We start from the raw sequence: 19,351 nt of genomic DNA, 5'->3' as shown, positions 1-19,351 counted from the left end.
TAACTGGTTCTTCAAAGCGAGGGGGACGAGTGGTAGGGCCATCTGATTCTGATATCGCGGCGCCGTCGGATTCCAGAAGTTGTTGTCGAGAGGCTGGTCCAGTATGTTGTATTCGCCCCCGGGGTTACTTTTTGGGAAGCTTGTCCAAAATTCTTTTATTCCGGATGAGGAAACGCTTCATTTTGCAGCCGATAAATCAAACTATAGCTATAGCCAAACATCATTCATAGTCATACAATGATGACGTAGCCGACACAAATACATGACACCTGACACCTCACCTCTGACCTCGCATTAAAATCATTAAATACATTTTACAACATAATTAACGAAGGACATTTTCAGACAAATGAGATACAAAGCAAATGAGATGTCTTAAAATATATTTTATTTTATTCATTTTTATTGGATTTCGTGGGGGTGCTTTGACACCACTAGGGGGAGCTGAAGCACTGGCAAGCCCCTCCTTGGTGCCGCCTATGCACGCTGGGGTAAAGGGGAAAACTTAGAAGGGATAGGAGTTGGACCCAAATTCAGTTTGATCTCAAGAGGCAGGAAATGGGGTAAACAAAAAGTGAGCTTTAATCTCAAACTGAACTAGGAACCCAAAAACAGACCAAACAGGGATGAAAGACAAAGTAGCAACAAAACAGCAATGAAACAAAGTGCAAAGGAAATAGGGCAAAGTACAAATCAAAATACAAAAATTCAAAAACACATACCAAGGGGAACTGGGAACAGACACATGAGCAGGAGCAGATAGGGGCTGACACATACATACAACGACTGGAGAAGGACTGCAGGGAAGACACAGACTAAATACACAGACACTAACGACAAGACGAGGAACAGGTGAGGTGGACCAACAGGTGAGATAACGAGGCATGGATGAGAACACTGACAGACAGAGGGAGACAGAGGGAAGAACATAGGAGACACTTAAAGGACAATTCAACAAGGGAAATACACAGGGGAACTTAAAGGACACGTGAGGGCATGGAAAAACAAAACACGAGACACAACAGGACATGATACACAGACATGGGAATCAAATACAATAAACCACAAGACAAAACCAGATGCAAGAACACGACACAGAGAACATGAATCCAGAGTCATGACACTAGCTAGTTAGCTACTAAGACATCAGCAAACTACGGTAGTACTGATTGTTGGTTTAATGTAATATGGCTCTTTTCTTTACACAAGCAGACAGTTCTCATGATTGTCGGTTTGAAGGGTGCCTCTGAAAAACCTTGGCCATGTGAACGCACAATTGGGTCTTAAGATCACTGTCAGCCAGTTGAAGTAGATAAACGGCTACTGCCTATTGCATTAAAGTTCAAAATGAAATTATTTCATTCCATATTTCATTTTCCCTGTCTACACAGATACATAAACATAGGTTGACTGTATCTGCACATACAGGGGCAGCCCCATGAAAACAACAAAGCATGAACAATAGATTCCTCCCCTTTGGATATTCACAAGCGATTCACAAAGCAAATCTGCAGAAGGAGAGAAAACAGTCAATGTAATTTCAGTTAGACTTAATGAGTTTTTCCATTTTATTCAACTGCAGCATGTGGTCAGTGTATGACTGCAAACAAATACTTGAATATTACAGCACAGCAACCCCCCCCCGAGGTGTTGTCCTGATGAACCTGCCTGGCACACAATTGCAAATGCCACCTAAAGGTTGGGGAGCTGAATTATCTCCAGAAGTTTATACTCCCAAATGGAGCAATCTGTGACCTCTATATTTTAATGGCAGTCTGGCTTACTGCAGGCAGAAAACATATTGCTTTTCCCTCTAATGCGAAATGTTCATCGCTGCCGTGCATTGTGCCCTTTATCATCAGATAAAAGCAGAATCATTAGGTTGTGCAACATGTTCTGTGATCACAGGGCCTTGTAATGAATTCTGGAAAGGAAGAAGGACTCAAAAGTAATGTCAAGCCTTTGCCTTAAAGGCACACCAACTGGGAACCAGTGAGCTTAGCTAATTGAACTTGGGCTTTGTTCTGCATGGCGCCCACTGAAAAACAAGCTTCTTGAGTTGAAAATAGTTACTGAAGTTGACTTGGGGGGAGCAGCAGAGAGTTTAGCCAAACTTGCTCCATTCAAAAGCTGTGTTGTTAGCGGTGTCCTGAGAAGACCGGGGACAGCCGACATCAATGTCAGCTGTAAGTGCAGCTCATTTAGGATTGAGCTGTGGCTGCGTCTCCAGTGGCACCACAAAGACTGCGGATCAACCGCATAGCCGAAAAAAAAAAAAAAGAAAAAATTATCATTCCTGCACTTGCAAAACGCATTCACAGAACCCCCACAAAACAGCAACAGTGCTTGATAATGGCCGTGATGATTTAGAAGCGCGACAATATTTGATTCATCCCCGAGCCTTGGAAAACACTCCCTGTTTACCATGTGTTTTCTGTGATGAATTCTTCTTCCTCAATAATCCCCAGTTGAGAATCACCAATTAGCCAAGCTTAGTTTGGCAGTGCTCTTGCTTGTGTACAGAGTGTACAGTGCCAGGGAGGCAAAACTTTGACAGAAAAAGACAACATGTTATTTACTCTGTCGACAGACCCGGAATTCTCACTGCACATAGAACACACAGAGAGCAGCAGGCTTCGTCTGGCTGACAGCTGGGCTCCACAGCCCTGTTTCTCTTTCCCTTCCAAAACTTTCCAGGAGCGAATTTACTGTTTGGCATAAATGAATCGTGTGCCGTATAAAGTGAAATTCAGCGTGAACTTGGGGGGGAAATGACCTGCGCCACATAGGCAAAACCTAGCCCACAATCTAGCTGCAATGTTCACCACATGACACAATATGAAATCCATAAACAGGTCATAGTACTTACAAAGTCTAAACATATGAATGTTAAAATTAATACATTTTTTGACAAGAATTTGGGACCTCCAGCCGTGTTTATGTCAAACAAAGCAGGTATCTGAAGGCAAAATTTGATCTTCTCCCAACTCTAACCAAGTGATTTTAGTGCTTAAACTAACCAGAACAGAGTTGACACAAGATCAGGATTTAATAAGTTGTCTATTTCTCCTTTATGGATTTAAAAAATGTTGCCTTCATGCTTTAAATGCATGTATTATCAATGCAACCCATAAGCATTTCCTGACCTGTGTTGCCTGGCTTAAAAGCATAACCATGGCATTCATTTCATTGTGTATTATGTGGAAAATGATTGCTTTTGTGTTCGGTAATTGCAGTTTCCATCCTCAATGGAAGCACAATGATGTTTAACCTTGGTATGGCACAACATAACTGATACTCAAGTTCACAATTACATTGTGTGCCGAGAACACAATATGACTGATTTGAAGTCAGTACCTCTTGGGTCAGATTCATTTTCCTGGTCCATTGTTCTGACCTGTATTTATCCGTTTTTCTTCTTTTTTTTTTTTTCCTCTTTCTTGCTCGTGCTCCCTCACACTGTCTTGGAGGAACTTAGAAACCGATGTTTCCCCCTCACAGTTAATTGGCTGTTTCTTGCTTCTTTCCAAAGCTGCCCTACAAACACTCCCTTCTTTACATGCTCCATCACACTTCTTTTCAGTGCCATGAACAAAGAAGAATGACTCACAGCAATGATACAAGTTGGGTCTTCAATGATAAGTAACAAGCTGGAGGTTTTTTTTTTCCCTGAGCATAAGAAACATAGGTTTTGAGAGGTCAGAATCAGGACTTTTGCAAACTTCAAAGTCTTCAGTGAATAGATTGTACTGTCACATAGTGAAGAAACCTCCCTTGGTGAAGCGATTGTACCTTTGAACTCAATGCTTCATAAAAATGGTTCTGTGAAATAGTAAAAGACCTAGGTCAGACTTCTCATTGTCTCTGTTTGAAGCTCGGACTGAGACCTATCTCCTGCAAAGTATGACAAATTGCTTCTGCTTCGGCAAGATGAGCAAACACAGTGCACTGGCTCTGTGATTAAATATGGGTTTCTGGTATCCTCTGTCTGAACAAATATGGACATGTCCCTATCCATGTCATCTATTAATATCAAAAATATACTGCTGTCAGAATGAAATATATATATATATATATATATATATATATATATATATATATATATATATATATATATATATATATATATATATATATATATATGTGTATATATATATATATATATATATATATATGTATATATATATATATGTGTGTGTGTGTGTGTGTGTCTGGTTCTGCTTAGCTAGCTCTTGGCCTCTCTGGGCCCATGCATGGTCTCTGTACCTGGGTCACATGCTCTACCAACTTAACTACTGTAGTGCGTTAGGGAGTGACCTTTTAATCAGAAGAGAAAGATTGGCAGTGACTGAATTGAAATGCTTAAACAAACAACATAGACACACTTCATTTTCTTGACCGAATAAACAAAAGGTCCATTTCAGAATAATATACTTAAAGTATATTCTCAAATTATAACCTTTGATGCATTAATGTGTTCATAGATTCAGGGCCACAGCAGGTAAAGGACAACATAATTGTAATAACTGTATATACTGCTGGGTGGCTTCATCTATAATAATATAACCTAGCTACAGCTTCAGATTACTGATATAATGCACAGTAACCAGTAGGACTAAAGCGTACAGACCTAACTATAGAAAGGTAGTGGGATAAACGTGTAATAATTGCCACTGAGATGTAACGGGGTAGAAAAATACAGTTTCGGTTAGAAGGGTATCTATGCTGTATATGTTTTTTTTTTTGCGAGGGAAGCGCTATCTCACAGTTTGACCCTGCGATTGAATGAACAGACATGTTTACAGTGGAATCTAGACAAATCCCCAGGAAGAAGGTTTTTTTTCCCTAGTGGCACAGAATTGACCGGGAACCAACTGGTAGTTGGATTGGTGGGGAAAATTGAAGCAGCTATAACTATATAAAGAAGATGCCCTGTGAGATTGTACTATACCATAGTGGTGCTTTGAGTTAAAACCAATAATGTGTAGCTTTCTGATGAAATATAGATGATTTTTGAGTCTCGTTCTCAGGTAGTCAAATACTGATACTTGGGGTTGGCATGGGAGCATAGTCATCATCCCATACCGTCAGTATTTGATAACCTGGGGATGAGAATCATCAATCCAAAATCCACTCCTAAACTCCTAAATGCAAGTAACAAAAAGGCAGGTGACAAAAAAGGCACCAAGTAGAATTCAGAAAAATGATTATTAAGACCATTTACCTGTCATAACGTTTAAGCATGCCAACATTCGCAGTACAGTACAGGCTGATGGGAGTGTCATTAGTTTCGCAGGTATTCAAATAAATACATAAAAGCATTACACAAACACTGATCATCTGACTTGATAACGACGCTAGTTGAATGGTCTGGTGATGATGACTTCACTAAATAAATGAAAAATTTGACCTTCTGGTGAAGCTTGAGGAAAACTCAGGGGATCACCAAAACAATTACAGTTGATCTTCTAGGGAACTTTAATATGCAGAACATTTCAAGAACAAGACATTTCACTATTCACTACTATTCAGGATTCAGGAGCATGAATGGCTCTAAGAAGAACCTTAGGAGTCCATTATGTTTTAGGTATTAAATAATTGGGACAATGTGATGGACCGAACAACCAACCTCCCGACCGACAGACTGACGTTTCTATCCTTAGATCCTTTCATAATGCAACTCAGTCACATCTTTAATTGAACTCATTCTGATTCGTTAACGCTGGTGTTTCTTTACACTCCATGCAGAACACAGACTAGTAAGTCTAGTAAGTGTATAGTCTCCCTACCCAAACTGAGATAACCCCCAATGAGTTTCAAAATCTCCCTCCAGAGCCTCAAAAAACAAACAAACAAACAAAAAAAACATTATAAAACTGTTTTTACAGGCTGTGTCACAGTATTCATAACAAGTAAAGTCAATTTCATGTGTGAAAAGGCCGAATTGAGAACTTATCAAGATATAAAATTGGCTGGAATCATACAATAAAACAGAAAAAAAAGAAAGGTAAGAAAGTGACAAAAGTTTCTGTGATCACACGCTTCAGTGAGCTGGGAGTTTGAGTCTTCCACAACAACCAATTGTATTAAAAAGTCTCGGTTAATTTTATTTCAGTTGACTCAAGTCCGTAGTATTTGTATTTGCACAAAACCAAGCAGTCACTTATTTGCTATGACAGCAAGGATTCTGCAGTGTTTGCTTTGGGACGACACATGGAAAAAAAAAAAACAACAACGCAATTGAACAGATGAGAAGTAAAACTTTAGAGGGGCAAACACATGAATGATGTGAAAGTTAGTTGCCTTCATAATGTGTGATCAAATCCCTGTTAAATTCAAAGAGAGGGAGAAACAAATGTAATGAAAAATGACTCTTGTACTACATTGTGTGCAGCATTTCTGCGATGAAAGAGAAAGGTTGTCATCTCTACACAGATACATGTTGGACCACAACAAGGCATACCATAAGCTACCGGCTGTATATTATATATATATATATATATATATATATATATATATATATATATATATATATATATATATATATATATATATATATATATATATATATATATATATATCTATGCCTTATGTTATATGATGGTGAATGGCTGGAATTTAGATGTGATGTTTTTAAGATACACTCCATGCATTCAGACACCTGATCTAGATCCAACCACAAAGTCGGTGAGTCTGTCCGGTGAAACAAACCAAACCATTTGATTCAGTAGAGTGATTTGTTATTTCCACTTTAATTCATTTGACCTCAGACATACAATGCTATCCATCCCACGATTCATATTGAGATCTGCAAGCAGAATTGAGACTGCTGGCTACAGCAAAGCTTTTAAAAGTTTATAAAGTTAAAAAAAAAAAAAAAAAAGATAAGACAAGATTTCTTCAGTGAATGTCCTTGAAAGTCAGACAGGTGTTTGAGAGCTACTAATGGGAGACAAAAAATTCAATAAGCTAGAGAAAGTCTTAGTTTATCATACCATTCCACTTCAAATAAGACCCACAGCACATCGAACTTTGAGAGGGAAATCAGGAAGATCCTCTTTGGACAGTGAGCAGTGGGACTTAATACATCTCAATTATGTCGCCTGCTTAAATGGACAACACGTGTGTGTGTGTACGAGTGCGTGGTGTCGACACAAATAACAGTCTGCCGTGATCTCCTAATGGGCAGCCTACTTTGGATTCTGTGGATGAGTCATTGGAGTCACAATCAACATTGCAGTGGCAAGGTTAATTTATTTATCATTCTGCAACACGGGATGTGTGATGCTGCGATGCCCTTTATGCTAGTCACAAAAATTAGATTATATAAATGTATGAATACATGATAAGACATAAAAAATAATCATTGTAAGGTGATGTGCAGAGCATGAATTGAGAAGACTGAAAGATGTTTTTCAAAGGACTTGGGACCTCCATCCAGGAGGTGAGTTCCACTGAATGGTAGCCATTTGTACTAGACACTGCCAACGATGGGAGGGGACAGTTTCCTGTTTCATGCTAAGAGAATGTCTTCAGTAAAAAGCCAAGTTTTTTTATCAGGCCCTGCAGCTTCACTCGTATTAACTCTAAGCAGAGTTTCTGCAGCTTCTGAAATTCCTGGTGTGGACACTGACGTAAGAGGACATTCGCTCCTCTTGTCGCTCTTCTGGCAACAGTGCTCCTGCTTCAGTAACCTGTGATGTTCTGGATGTCTTGCCACACATCTTTCATGTTGTTGGTCTTGAGGTCCCGCTTCAATCCCTGCTGATGTTTCTGCTTTGCCTCCTTGATACCAGCTTTCAAGTCTTGCTCTGGCGATGTGGTATCTCTTGGCAGCTTCGCTTGAGCGCCGAGCATCGCTGAGTCCTTGTCCTCGCAGAGTCTTATGCTGATTCAGCTCAGAACTCGGTCCACCCATTGAGTGATCCTCCTTATTTTCCTGTGACCAGAGATTAATAAAGTAGTGTGTGATTCAGTAACAAATAATACATTCAAACAAACATTTAAAAAACTCTGCAAACCCTGTCACCATGGTAAATGTAAACTATATCAGACCTGCCTACGGAGGGAGTATTAGAAAAGATATTACCTTCAAGTGATAGACGTTCAGTATAAGTGCTGGCATCAGCACTGAACCTAAACACAAAAGATTCAACATAGATTTTTTAAAAGGGTTATCCATAGTGCACTGGCGGATGGCTGTTTGAAACACCCCCCAATTCAAAGTTGGATACAATTATTCTTAATTTAGTCTCGGGATCAAAGTCCTCCATTATTCTTAGCAACACTTCTTCTCTCTTCGTGCAAATCTTATGATTCTTCTGCTTCTCTGTGCATAATGAGTTCAGGGGATTTGCATCAGAGTTAAGTCTGACTTTTCACCTCTGGACTGGAATGAAAAATTATAGTGTGCTGTAAAGGTACACTACTGCAAGTGTGTGTGTGTGTGAGTCTATCTCTCTCTCTTTCTGTGTGTGCGTGTGTGTGTGTATGAGAGAGAGAGAGTTAAAGCTTATGTGCCACTTCTAGAGTGTTTTGATGTCTGTTCAAGCAGTTGCCTGTCAATATGCCAGCTACTATAATCCTTTAAAAAGATTAGGATTAATGGCCCTTGGGCCTCACTGAATGCTCCACTTGGAAAGATGAATACTTATCAATGAATATACATTAAAATGATCAGTTACTGTTTGTTTTGTGCTCATTTTTGAGAGCAGGGGTCACAATTTGACTCGGCCATGGGCCAGGGTTTTTTTTTTTTTTTTTTTTTTTTACAGTGCTGTTCTCTGGTGAGCCAGCTGGTGCAATGGAACAACAGGATTTAGGTTTTTTGTTTGATTGGATGTTATCTTCTTTTTTAATTTGGTAATAAACTGATTGACAAATATCATTATCACTTTTATCAAATCATTGGTTATTTTGTTTAGCGAGGCTGCAGTTAATTGTCCTCTGATGTGAGCTTCATCACGCTGGTCAGATATGCAGCTGTGTTCATGTGATTAAATTTGACTTTGCACTTTAAGCTTCAAACCACACTTGTGGTGTACTGACGACGATACCATTGTCTGTTGGCCTCTGTCCAGCACTGGGATCCAGAGTAGATCATCTTCACTACTGCTGGATGCAAAGAAATATTTCATATACATACGGAGAGCAGATCATAATAGGAGGCTGTGGCAAGGCAGCATCTGATCACCAGAAACAACACTCCAGTAACAACAAGAAAAAGGATTTGTGTCTAGCTGGAGGCCACAGAGGTCCCTTAAGTTAGCTGAACACAGTGAGCCAGACTTCCTCTGGAAAAGCGAAGCTGCGTGAAGCGGAGGAGCGGCAGATATAAAACTAACAACACACATTATGGTCGGGCAGCAGAACCAACTGTGAAGAGGCACATCATCCGAACCAAACCGACCCTGTCGAGCGCCCGATATAGCACTGAACGGCACAGGCCTCCAACCAAGGCACCGGCCAATGATCGGTTGCAGCAGGTGACAAGTGGTGTAGTGGAGGAAAGGAAACAACCGCACATGCCAATAGCTATATTTAGAGGTTTAATTAGAGATATATGTGGCCACCTACCACCCACAACACCATCATTATTATAGAGGATAAAACAAAAGAGTGCCATTGTCATGCCATTTGAGTTGTGCTCACTGTTCCACCAGGCCAACTCTTCGCATGGCTCTGTTTTGGTCTCCACCCACTCTTTACTGACTAGCTCCTAAATGCTGCACCGTGTTCACCACTTAGTCTTTAACTGTTCTGCAGTTTGATATCAGGCAGGTAAAGCACAGAGGATTTAACAGAGCTTTCTAAATTAAATTAGACTGAACCGAACCGTGAAGTTGCAGCCCGTAAAAAAACAAAACAAGGAGCTGAAAGAAGGATTTTAATTGAATTGTCTTTTTTTTTCTGGCCCCACCTCAAAACAGATAACTTTACATCCCCCTAACTTTCCATCTGCATGACCGTTCGGGACAGGTACAGTGCCATGACTGTACACTTTAAATCTCCTTTCATTGTATTTTGCTGCAATGCCACCGCAAGAATCAGTCCCTGGCAGGAGGGAGAGTCCTGGGTTTTCTCCTGACATCAAACATAATTCAAATACAATTCGAGACCACCACCAGCACTTGAATTAATGATTTCCCTTTCAGCTTAATATAAACTTCAAATGGAGTCAGAAGTTCACAGCTTCAGAAATGTTTGAATTCAATGCCGGCTGTTCGTGTAAGACGATATCAGCAATTCAGCCCCTGCCCCAGCCGGTGAGCCTTATATAAAAGGGCAAGTGATGCAAAACACGTAATACTGGTTCCAACATCCCGTGGGAACAAAATTTTACTTCATATTTTTGTATTTAATGCATTCCTTTAGAGCACATTTCGCAACAGTTGGCGCTTTTAGCGCACTTAAGTAATGTGATTACCCACCACTTTGGCCAAGGATCCGGTTACAGAGGTGTTTGCTCTTTCAGGTTCACTAAAATAAGAGTTACCCAGCTGACGCTGGTAGATTTCAGCAGAACCCTGATGAGTGTGTGCGTGGGAAAGATCCAGTGACAGGGACGTGATTGTTGTGGAAAGAAAGGAAAGATCATTGCTTGTGGCTGTGCATGGCTCCATGCAGGGTAATTCAGTCCAAGGTCAGGCTTGAACTGAACAACTTTGCATTGATTTTCTTTGTGGTTTTTAAACTTAAATCTGGTGTTCTTAGTTTCGTCTGATGTCGGATTTTTTTTCTGTTATCTGTTATTATTTTAAAGATTTTATGGAAGAAGCTCCACCAACTGTGAAAAATGACCTCTGGAAGGTCCTCGGTGTGTGTCATCTGACGCCACAAACTGCAGTGGATGGATGGCTTTTACATGGTCTAAATGCCCTTCACTAATTTAACTGCCGTTAAAGTACTCCATAGAGCTGATTTTGCAATTATGCCTACTACGGCCACAATATTATTAACACAGAGTATGTGTTTACATGGTCTGCATTTGATTGCTTTTTAATTGCTGTCCAGGCAGTAATTGAAATGTAGCCACTGTGTTTCAGTTACTGGGGCAGCTACTGTAGGGTGCTCTCTTCTCGTCTAAAACACTCTGTGATAAGTCTACTGCAAGTTAAGCTGACTATCAACGATGGATGGCACCGTTTGGTCTGTCAGTCCCCCACACTGGGTCAGATGCAATTTGGGCCAGTGACCATAGTTCGAAACAACATTGCAACATTTGGAACGGGTTTGGGTCTTGGGACATCTCCAGTGGTGTTTTAGTCAACCAAACCAGGTATTCTTTTCAGCAAAAACATGATTTTCCTGATGCTAGGAAAGTTTTTGTTATGAAGTAAAGCGGACCAGGCCGTAAGCACAGCACTGTCACAAAACGAGATTAAAATGAATCCAAAGGAACATGTTGAAAAGTTTTCACCATATCCGTGGTTTGCAGAAACGCACATGGGCGACATAAAGTGATCAGAGAATTCGCCTGGAACTGGTGATAATGTAAATCTACCAGCAGGACTCCTTCATGGCTTTGGTATTAGAATGAGTGTGATTGTTTTATTCAAGCAAACCTCTTGCACTTTTCTGAATTAGAATCTTTTTCAAGCTACATTTTGAGACTGCTGCTGAGCGTTTGACAAATATCCATAGCAGCCACCATGGTTTAGTATTACTATTATGTTTATAAATTTTAGGGAAATTATAAGGCAGCTGCCCACTAATTATCTCATATCTTTCTTTCTTCCTCCTTGGAAAAAAATCTTTAAAACTCAATTTCCTGTTCGTGTCGTCTCTCAGTTCCTTCTTGTGGTCATACCGCGGTGACACGTGTACGTTTTCTTTAGCCGCCTGGATTAACGTGAAGCCATGCTGGCTGGAATATCATGTTTCCGGAGGACACTGGGTTTATGCTCATAGCCGCCCTCCTTATACTGTACTGTTCAGAGCTTGAATGAGTTGTGGCGATGACTCAACCTCTTTTACCTGCAGGACGGTCCTCTGTGGCAGAAAATAATCCAGCATTGTGTAACAGATAATTTCTCCTGCACAAAGGGGCTGCACAAACCTGCATTTATCATGTGTGACATCACCGCGCTCCACACAATGGGCGAACTCACGGTATAATTAGCACGTCTGCTGCTCACTTGCGTGAAAGTAAAAAGACCACATTTGCTCTTTAATGCCGCGCGCTCGTCTTTTGTCTCAGAATCAAGCAGTTGCTCTTCTGTCGCGGGTTTTACAGGAGCCTCTGGAAGAACCTCCCTTTAGCGGTGATTGTCACTCCTCAAAAAGATGTTTGCGTTTATACACATCTCCTCTTTGAATTCCTGCCATTGCAAAGCTACTTGGCAATCTCTTTAGCCCTGTGTTGCCATGGCAATTCGGCTCCACTGAGCCAATGAAGGGTATATATATGTGTGAGCGTCTGCGCCAAAGCAAAAGGGACAAAAGCATGATTACCGAAATGACTGGAGAGATAATCTGCAAAATGTTGCCAGTTTTTTGTGTAACTTCCTGGCACCCTTCTCCCCTCACTTTGTAGACGGTTATTTGTGGGTATTTTACAGGTGACTCATAATGGTGGATTAATGGAGACCCTGAGACTGCTTACAGCCCTGCAGCAGCGGGGAGGGCGCATTAATCTCTCGGCTTTAAAGCCTCTCGAGCCGGGAAGGCTCGGGAAGACGCAGGTTGGGATCAATGTCAGAGGAAGAGGAGGAGGAGGAGGAGAGGGAGGAAACTTCTGCACCGAACTCCATGTTAGGATGAGGGATTGCAAACCAGTCGCATGCCGCCATCGAGAAAATGTGGTTGTAAGATTATATTTGTAAAACCTGTTCAAAAAGTAATTCAGGTCTTTGGGAGCTATGGGCTAACTACATCCAGTGAAATCTTCATAAAGGGGTTCTCCAGGGATTTATCGCACTTTCATAAGTTTGGAGCTCTTAAAGATTATAAAAACCAAAAGCCGCAGACTATGACGACATCTGCGTCTTCTGGCCTTTTTGTCTGATAAAACACTGGAGACTCCGTTTGTCGTCCTTTTCCCGCGTTGTTGTTTTTTGGTGACACTTTATGTGAAGGGTCCTGCGTAAGACTGACACGACCGTGTCAAAACCATGATGCGGAATCGTCCTCAGAGGAACACTGGGAGGCTCCCAGCGTGGTTTGGTTGTGATGACCAGCGAGAGATGACAACAACAGCGGCTCCTCAAGAGTTTAGGGTAGCTACAGCTATAGCATCAGCTCTATATGACCAGGGAGCATTCATTTCAAGAAGAGAATAAAATGACAATGGATGATTTTCTTTTTGCTCTTTTCTGCTGACTTTGGCAAGAGTTTGATTAACCGTTTGCATTTTGGGCATTTAGCAGATGCTTTACACACATTCAGACACTGATGGCGGTGGCTGCCACGCAAGGTGCCGACCAGCACATCAGGAGCAGTTTGGGGTTCAGTATCTTGCCCAAGGACAACTGGTTAAGCCACGAAAGTGGCGCAAACCTGCCGATTTACTTTTTAATGTCTCTACACAAAGAATCTATAGGCGCACAGATAAGGGATTGGTTGCACAGTGGAAGGGATCCAGCCACATCTCACATCTGTTTCACAGCCTGCTGTTACACCGCAGAGGGTTATTATTACAGAGGAACTGTTATTACAGTGAAGATTGGATATCAGAGGACACATGTACAGTGGTTTGATGTCTGAGCAAGACTGCTGCAACACTCAGAGAGACATCCCTCTTTACTTCTAACGCGGCACTGCTCTAGGTCGCGCTTTTCTTTTTTAACGGCTCTAAAATCTGATAACAAGTCGTCCTCTTATCTGTCACGACGATATCAGCATGCAGGGCGCGTGGAAAACCTGATTTGGAAATAAAATCTTTCCTCCTAAGCCATCAAACTGAGGAAAAAGTAAATGAGACATCAATCCATTACACCGAGGAACTGAGGCCGTAATGAAAACATTAAAGTTGATGTGAAATGAAAAATGACTTTTTCGACTGCTTAGCTTAATAAACAGTGGAAATTTTCTCTCCGACAGACTTTAATGAAATGCTCTCATTCCACAAGGTGAGATCTTTAAAACGGCCCCAGACTCATCTGAGCTCAATGAAATCTGTGTCGGTGGGGGGGACGAGGGAGCGAGGACACCAAACAGGCTACTCCACTGTAGACGGTGTACTGATGAAAGCAGTCGCTAAAGACAGAAACGACAGCGACAGGAAATGTATAGAAGATCAAAAGAATGCTTGAAATTCTTTACAGATCACAATCATGTCAATGCAATAAACCGTAACACAAGGTCGGTAGAGAACTCAGCTACACTCTTAAGAAACTTTCAGAAGTTCATATCATCAACAACACTTTTTCAATGATAACGACATGTTTTTTCCTGAATTTCTGGCAGCTATTCATTTTATTTTTTTACTGAGCATAAAAGTATATTCCTGACCAGCTTTTTGGCCAAGACAGGGGATGTGAAGTGGCGTGTCGGTCGGCCTTCATCAGCACTAGCTCTTTAGTTGTCGGATGTGGGTTTGGTGTGTGTGAGCAGGGTGGACACGACTGTTTGTGGCGACGTCTAACCCCTGAATTCTAATGTCATGCAGTTTGACTATGGGTTTAGTTACTGAGATGCTGTGTGCTGCTTTCACTGCGACAGATGAGATGTGAGAACTTGCTGTGTATGCAACTAGCATGTAAAGGCCATTTGTCAGATGTGCTATAACCAGTAGGATGCACCAAACACTCTGCTTGGAGCAGTAATATAAGTCTAATATGGTTTTTCCACCAAAAAATATAATTATCACATTAAAATGATTAAAATGCAGGGGCAGCTCTCAAACATAGAACTTTACACTTAAGATGTGCCTGTTTTGGTCACCCTCCCTGTTGTCCTTCGGATCCCTGTCCTGTAGCCTTCATCAGGCTGAGCATCAATATTTACTCTTCCAAACATATCGAGATGAATAGCATTTTCCATCTGGTTTTAGCTTGTTCGTGCCATTCCACTTTTTTCTGCAAAGTGCTTTAAATCGGTTATACCTGGCAGGATCCATGCTGGGTCACCGCATGCAGTTGGCCATGACTTCTTAGCAAACCGGCCTCATGAAAAAGACGGTTTGTGCTGTCTTCCCCCTTTTTTTTTATCACAATGTCTGGCTGATCAGGTCTGAGCTCTTTCAATCTAAGCTTTTTCTGCAGTGTTCTCCCACTGTTTCCAGTGACTTGACTGAAGTTTCTTTCTCCATTTCTGTCTATTCTCCACAGCTGATTCCATCATACAAGGCTTCTCCGAGTCTCTATGAGCTTCATCTACATCATCTGCTCCTACACCAACTTGGGACGGTGAACGTTAGCGCCCAGCAAGCTGCTATCTCATGTATGTAACAAGCAACGTGTGCATACAACTTATAATGAGGAGCTTTGGCCACATATTTTTGTGCCCTGGGCCTGAAATACATCACCTGTCAGTAACTTAACACGACGTGGAACATCTGTTATCTACGCCTTTATTGCAGATTATACATATTAGTTACTAACAGAGTTAGGTTGTTCAATTAAAAGTATACAGTATTCAATGAAGGTCTCTATGATTCTTCTTCATGTGGGACAGGTTGGTTGGCTCCCTAGCGCCACCTATTGACGAGGTTAGGGGCCAGGCTTAAGCAAACTGCTATCGAGTAAAACCAGAGCTCTCTCAAGGTGACATATGCAATCACATTAATCAGTGGTGCAACACACACCTCCCTGCACCAGCTTGACCGCAAAACAGCCCGAATTCAGACACCGCATGCAGATTCTTCATCAAGATGCCATCGGACATCACCCGCTGTTTCACCCGTCCCCTCCGTCGAAGCCAACTTGGACAAGGAACATGTCGAGCAGAGCCAGTGAAACACGGCCGCCACACAGACGAATCGCCGTGACGTGTTGCTCGCTTATAATTGCTTTCTGCAATATGAGAGACAGAGTGAGAGAGAGAGAGAGTAATGTAATAATTCATGCAAATAGCGGACAAGCTCCCCATGTCAATAGATTCAGCTCAGTTATGTTTCAGTCTGCTCTACACACACACACGCACACATATAGATATATATATATATATATATATATAACAAGTTACCATCATGGCTCATTGGCTTAGACTCACACAGATCTGTACAAAAAAAAAAAAAAAAAGAAAAAAAGAAAAAAAGCTTTCAGCTTCCCACTCTGTGTCTGGTAGTCCTATATTATGTGCTGCATATTTAGATGCACATGAATATAAAAAGGGCTGATTATTAGCAATTATGTTCTCTTTCAGTTAAACACTTATCAGCAGCAGGAATGCGTGCATTGCATCTCCGTCTGCAGTGAAATTACACGTCTTTTATATAGCGCAAGTCTTTTTCTTTTTTTTCTTTTTTTTTTTTTTACGCTGCGCAAACCTCAGTGATCAAAGTGTAGTCTGTCTGTCAGCAGGAGAATCAGAGAGAGTTCACGTCTGGGGACAAGGTTTATTTTCTCACAGCTCCGACCGACCAGGTGCGATTGTGCACATAAACGATGACTAACTGGATGCAACAGCCGATAAGAAATAAATACATAGTCGACGGTAATAAGACAATGCGTTGTTAGGCGTGAACAAGCCTAATGCATGTTACGCGCTGTGATGTTACTGTAACCCCGTTTTCAAAGCATATTTGTGATGTCGTTTTTTTGATATTTGGTGTAGATTCACATTTCAAATTTCAACATACAGACCCCTTTTATCAACTTTTTTTTAACTGAAGGCTTTATGTTTGTTTCCCAGATGATAAATAGCTTTTTGAAAAGCCTCTCAACTCATTGAACTATAAGAGTGCCCAAGAAATGGCTGGTGCAGCGCGATTTGCGTCAGCATAGTTATGTTTTTCCTGTCAAACAGGCCACTGGGGGGGTTGTTGTTGCTCATATTGACTGGCAGTGATTGAAAGCCCTAAATGTGTGCTACAACCCAGCACCATGGAGCTAGCGGCCAGCCGACTGTGCCCAGACTGACAGCTCCCACTGAACCCGACCGGTCCAGAGCGAGAAAACACAGCCTCTGAAAAAGTTGGAGGCCACAGCTGTTCGGTCCCAATCCCTCGACTACTTTTCACATTGTGTGTGTGGAAACGCTCTTACTTCCACTTAAACACAGCCGCGAGTTCCACTGTTGAATTTTTACCGTTTGATTACACCAAAAGTGAAGTCAAGTCATCTCCGATCACGATCATTCAAGATTTTTTTCCACCCACATTTCTTCCTGGAATATGATGTTTCATCACTATCCACTTAGGTTTTAATGATGCATTGGAAAGTTCTTGATCCAGTTTTTGTAGTTTTAATGTAATTTAATCTCCTTGAGGAGCAAGACCATGGGATATGTTTTCTGACATGGTTGTTTAAGAAATGAGAAGCTACTCACTGCATCAGATGGGGTTAAATAACTGGCTGCCAGCTGAAACATATTAGTCACTGCAGTAATTAGACAATGGAAGGCTCCTACCTGTTCGCTCACTTAAATCCAGGTGGTGACTTTTTTTGAGGGGGGTCAGGCAGTGTTCACACTGTCTATACAAACTAAAATCAAACATACGTTCATGGGAACTTTCATCTGTCTGCTGCTCTGGAAAGGTCATGGGTGATGGGAGGAGCTGACAGATGTGTGGCTGTATAAGACTAAAGTTACCAAAACTTCACAACTTCATTATCCATGTCCTGCCCTGGGACTGAAAATTTAATTGGATGACAGAACGTGAGGTGCTGTGCTGTCTGAGCCGAGAGCCAATCAATGTGACTGCTACGGTCACAGTGCAGCACTTAGGCGTTTGAAGTCGCCTAACAAACATAGTCACACAGTTTTTAAAGCATTTCTGGATGTAACCCCTGTCTCTGTGTCACGAACAGTGTCGGCAAGTTACTTTCAAAATGCAATATATTACATTTTTCTAGTTACCTTCGTTTTAAAGTAATATATTACATTACAATATTACTGTCTGAGTATATTATCACGCTACTTTTTAGTTACTTTCAACAAAATGCCCAGTTAACCTCTATAGAACAATTAAACAGCCAAGATCTGTTTAAATAAAGGAATGGACTTGGACACAGGGATGAGCAGGCAGACAATGGATTAAAGCCTGAAATATTATGGGATAGGAATAAATACTTTTAATCATAGGTTTAGTCATACCTATAGACCTATACCTTCTATAATGAAGTCAATAATGATACATTGAAAATACATTTCTTCTTTTACCCTTTTTTAATTTTATTCCACAGAACAAGAAATGCATGGGCATCATGTGTGATTGAAGAATGTGAATTTAAGTGTCCTTGGAGGATAAGATAAATAAAGATTCATCATAAGGCCTAAGAAATACAGCCCATTTCATTATGTAAAATACATAATGTAACTTACAAAAGTGATATGACTTCACATAGTTATTTTAACTCAAAGTATGACTGTTTCTAAACCTAACCAATCACAACACCATTGAAACACTGTTAAGAAAACGCTAAAATGTATGATCCAGACCTGTTGAGGTCCACATGTTTTTGGATTTGGTTGATTTCTTCTGATCTTCATGATCTCCCATGATGCAAGGGAAAGAAGCACTGAATTGGAAGGTAGGCCTTAAAATACACCCATTCCCAATTGTCTAAAATTATGTCAAGAAGAAGAAGCCATGATGTACTTTTTCTGGAACTGTCTAACCTGTTTCATGACATCAACCTTTATGTGTATGTAAACTTCAGGGTCTCCCATGCCAAGTTTCTCTGGAGGTCCTGTTGGGAAGAGAAAACATAGATTGTAAAACATTATTTTATCCACTGTGGTGGAATTTTCTTCTTTGAATTCAAAACATGCCTAAATATGAAACATGCGGTACAGACAATATGCTGCCCATAAACCCTGAGTTGGATGAAATCACCAACAATGAACTACCTGTAATCAATTATACAGAATTAACTTTAATTTCAACATCTGAGAATGGGTCCTTCGTAAGTATTTATGGGGGTCTGTGTGTGAACATCAGTTCTGACAGATCGCTGTCTCCAATCACAGAATAAACAAGCATGTAAACATGGATTTAATCGTGTCTGAGAAATGAATGGCTTTCATTTTTATCTGTCAAATAGGCACTGACAACGACCACACTGCTGCTGCCAGTGGAAGTCTTTGAGAGTCCAGAGCGTGGGGCTTCAGGTAGACAGTTGTATTGGATCCTCTGCACCTTCTGGCAAAGACCTCCTTCAAAGTGCCCAAATAAGTCCACTGTTTCCTACTGAGGAGGTTAATCAGCCTCTCCCTTGCACCTTCAACCACCAGCTGTTATCACTGT

At 41.0% G+C, this 19,351-nt stretch overlaps 1 long non-coding RNA gene across 2 annotated transcripts; it reads right to left on the bottom strand.

The window, feature by feature from the left end:
* Window positions 1-15,495: 15,495 nt before the first annotated feature.
* LOC119009132 lies at window positions 15,496-19,278 on the bottom strand. Of its 2 annotated transcripts, XR_005071634.1 has the most exons (3): window positions 19,157-19,278; window positions 18,724-18,794; window positions 15,496-15,953 (listed from the first exon to the last, which is right to left on the bottom strand). It is a non-coding gene; the product is annotated as an uncharacterized LOC119009132 (long non-coding RNA). The 2 variants fall into 2 exon arrangements; XR_005071635.1 differs by lacking the exons at window positions 18,724-18,794; window positions 19,157-19,278 and adding an exon at window positions 17,512-17,712.
* Between the last annotated feature and the right edge of the window lie 73 nt (window positions 19,279-19,351).

This window comes from Acanthopagrus latus, chromosome 19 (genome assembly GCF_904848185.1).
Source record: "Acanthopagrus latus isolate v.2019 chromosome 19, fAcaLat1.1, whole genome shotgun sequence".
NCBI lineage: Eukaryota > Metazoa > Chordata > Actinopteri > Spariformes > Sparidae > Acanthopagrus > Acanthopagrus latus.
Note: the sequence above shows the minus strand (reverse complement) of the source record. Positions and strands in the feature narration are given on the sequence as shown.